The sequence below is a fragment of the Leucopleurus acutus genome (genome assembly GCF_964270905.1).
Source record: "Leucopleurus acutus genome assembly, chromosome: 4".
Classification (NCBI taxonomy): Eukaryota; Metazoa; Chordata; class Mammalia; order Artiodactyla; family Delphinidae; genus Leucopleurus; species Leucopleurus acutus.
In genome coordinates, this window is record NC_139146.1 from 13,462,563 (window position 1) to 13,466,484 (window position 3,922).

Consider the following 3,922-nt stretch of genomic DNA (forward strand, 5'->3'; position numbering starts at 1 on the left):
GCATTGAGAGCACAGAGTCTTAACCACTGGACCAGCAGGGAAGTCCCTCTAAGGGGACTTTTGATGAATGTTTGGTCACAGTTAATTAACCTACTTTAACTATTTTAACTACATTTATAAATTTAATATATTCCATTTATTTTTTTTTAAGTTCTTCAGTTGTCTGACCAAAACACAAACCAAAACCAAAAAACACTTTCCAAGTACTTAAGTAATTCACATATATCTAATAAATTAATCTTATAAATATGTTAATTTTAAGTTTTTAAAATGTCTAATAGTGTATTTACATTTGAAAGATGTCCACTTAAAATCACAAATTTAAATCAATTACTTAGTTACACATTTTAAATAAGCATTACACATACAATGTGTCATTCCAATAGGTCGTATTCTCCTAAACATTATAAAAACTTAAAACACTAAATATACAGATTCCTTTACACAAAAATACTAATACCATGTGTGTGATTTTTAGAACACTACTATATTTAATTGTAAGCCTTCTCAATGTTTTAAAAAATGCTTATTGCTTTAAAAAAAGTTTATCTTCTCAAATTCTTTTGATGATATTTCTAAAGCTGGTTGAATTGCATATGAGGTCTGGAGCCACGAGTATCTAGGGGAATTTTTCTCATACACCACTACGAAGATGAGTCCCTTTATACTACTAATATATCATAAACTACAAAACTTAAAAAGGGAGCTGACACCAGCCTCCAAAAGGGCCTCCGACAATGCTCTCCTCCTGTCAGTCACTTCCCTGTGTAGACACTTCTACTCTGAATGAGGCTAACCTGTAATCAATAGGATATTGTGGAAATGATGGAGAGTAACTTCTGAAGCTAGGACATAAAAGACATTGCTTCTTCTACCTTGCACACTCTTGGATTTTTTTTTTTGTGGAGGAAGCCAGCTACTCATGCAGCCCAGGGAGCCGTCTACGTGGTAAGGAACTGAGTCCTCCTACCAACAGCCAGCATTAACTTGCCATGTGTATGAATCACCCATCTGGGAAATGGATTCTCTAGCCCCAGTCAAGCCTTCAAAAACTGTAGCCCTGGCCAACATATTGACTGCGACTTTAAGAGGGACCTGGACTCAAAACTAAACAGCCTCACCCTTCTACATAGTCACGCTGAGCTAGCGCCCTGGGCTGGAATCCGACCTCAGCCTCAGCCTTGCCGGCCCATGGACCTTCCCAAAGTGAGCGAGCTTTGAACCTTCATGAAGATGTGTAAGCAGGATGCCAGTGTCCTGAACACTGAAGAAATGCACTTCCTGAGGGAGCGGGTGGAGGTCATTGGAGGAAAAATACCACCTGCTACTCATAAAACTAAATCAGCACATACCAAGAAAGAAAAACCAGATAGTGAGAAATCAGAGGAAAACATAAAGACAGATGAAACATCAAGTGAGGAAAGTGATCTAGAAATTGAAGGTGCGATTGAACCAGGCACGGTTGCCCCCTCAAGAAATGGGAGATGCAAATGTTGAGGTAACTGAGGGGATGATGCATGAGGCAAAGGATAAAAATGTGGCTGCCATTGAGGCCCTAAATGATGGTGAACTACAGAAAGCCATTGACTAGTTCACAGATACCATCAGGCTGAATCCTTGCTTGGCCATTCCATATGCCAAGAGAGCCAGTGTCTTCATCAAATTACAGAAGCCAAATGCTGTCATCTGAGACTGTGACAGAGATATTGAAATAAATCCTGATTCAGCTCAGCCTTACAAGTGGGCCGGGAAAGCGCACATACCTCTGGGCCATCGTGTAGAAGCAGTCCGTGACCTTGCCCTTGCCTGTAAACTGGATTATGATGAAGATGCTAGTGCAATGCTGAAAGAAGTTCAACCAAGGGCCCAGAAAATTGCTGAACATCAGAGAAAGTCTGAGGGAAAACATGAAGAGCGAGAGATCAAAGGAAAAAGAGAAAGGCTGAAGAAGGCTCGGGAAGAACATAAGAGAGCCCAGAGTGGGGAATAAGTCAGAAGACATCAGGAACTCAGTGTGGCTGTTTTCCCGTGGCTTTCCTGGGCCGACACCTGGTAACTTTCCTGGAGGAACGCCTGGAATGGGAGGGGGTATGCCTGGAATGGCAGGAATGCTTGGGCTCAATGAAATGATTAGTGATCCAGAGGTTCTTGCGGCCACGCAGGATCCAGAAGTTATGACGGCCTTCCAGGATGTGCCCCAGAACTTGGCAAATATGTTGAAAAATCAGAGCAACCCAAAGGTTGTGAATCTCATCAGTAAATCTTCAGCCAAATTGGGAGGTGAAGCCTAAGGCTCTTCTGACAAATAAAGCCCATGAAGGAAAGATCACCTAATGGATGTCGCAATCATACAAACCAGTGTACCTCTGACCTTCTCATGGAGAAAGCTACGGTGCTTTGAAAATAATCTCTCTCCCTCTGTCCCAAATGCAGTTGAAACAATTTACAGTGGTTTGCTATTAGAACAATCATTCAGATAACATTTTCCTACTGGGAATTAAAAGCTTTATAAACACTTTTTAAACCTGAAAAATATTAAAACAACAACAATTAAGCCCTTCCTGCCGAAAAACAAAACCCACTAAGCTTTTCCCCAATTCCCGATCCACAGAAACTGTGTAAGATAATAAACATTTATATTGTTATTAATATAAATTTTGGGGTAGTTTGTTATGTAGCAGCAGATAACTAACATCCCTAAATCCAAATCATATCATTAGTTAATTCTCAAGCCTCATTAGTTCTTAGAAACCTCCAGTCAGGTGACTACACCACTGCTTGGATTCAACTATTTATTGTTTCATCTCATCCTCAACATTTTTTTTTATTCTCTCTATCTGTTGGGTCCACAATCATACAGAAACTTTGAAGTATATCTAATTCTGCTTCTCATAAGCCTGTTCCTGACTCTATCACAAATTCAAGGGACTACATTCTACTGCCACCTATCATCACAGCATCCTCCACTGGACTAGATTGAAAGTTTATATTTTAACAATAAAAGGTGGAAGCATCTTTTCCAGAAATCCGCTGCTGAAATACCCAAGAAGTCTAATAAACATCTCAGACTTAACATGGTTAAAAAAGAGCTCCTGATTTTCCTCTCCCCTAGCCTACTCATCCCAGGCTTCCGCAGCTCCGTAAATGACAGCATCACCCATCCAGATGCTTATAGGAAAAACCTAAAAGTCATTCTTGATTCCTCTCTTCTTCTCACACGATCAACAATGGGGTTCCCTCAGCTTCTACCTCCAGAGTATATCCTGAATTTGTTGACTTCTCTTCACCTCCATATCCTATCTCTACACCATCTCCAATCTTTCATCTCCAACTCCTTAGCCTAGACTATGCCATCATCTTTCACCAGGACACTGCAAAGATCCTCCTAACTGTAACCCCTGTTGCTTTTCTACATACACATTCACGTACAGGTCTTTGTGTGACATATTTTCTTTCTCTTGGGTAAATAGCTAGATGTGAGATTGCTGAATCCTATGGTAAGTGCCTGTTTAATTTTATGAGAAACTGCTGAACTATTTTCGATCTTGCACCCCGCCAGTAACATCTGAGAGTTGCAGTTGTTCCGCATCCTCTCCAGCACTTGGAATTTTTAAAAAATCATTGTAGTACGTGTGTAGTAGTCCTTTTTCATTTTTTGAATTGAGGTAAAAACCACATACGATGAAATGTACAGATTCTAAGTGTACAGTTCAAATGAGTTTTGATAAACGTGTATACTCATGTAATCAAGATGAAGTACATTTCCATTACCCTAATAAATTCCCTACTAACCCCCTTCCAGTCAGTCTCTACCCCCTAGAGGCAACCATTTCTGATTGTTATTCCTCATAAGAGGGTTAGTATAGTATACATGCTTTTGTGTCTGCCTGATTTTGTTCAACATAATGGTTTTGAGATTCAT

General features: G+C 40.0%; 1 pseudogene across 1 annotated transcript; it reads left to right on the forward strand.

Annotated features, from left to right (window-relative positions):
- The first annotated feature begins 1,191 nt into the window (after positions 1 to 1,191).
- On the forward strand, positions 1,192 to 2,291 carry LOC309960869 (hsc70-interacting protein-like; annotated as a pseudogene). Its single transcript has one exon. The product of its transcript is annotated as a hsc70-interacting protein-like (transcript).
- The last annotated feature ends 1,631 nt before the right edge of the window (positions 2,292 to 3,922 follow it).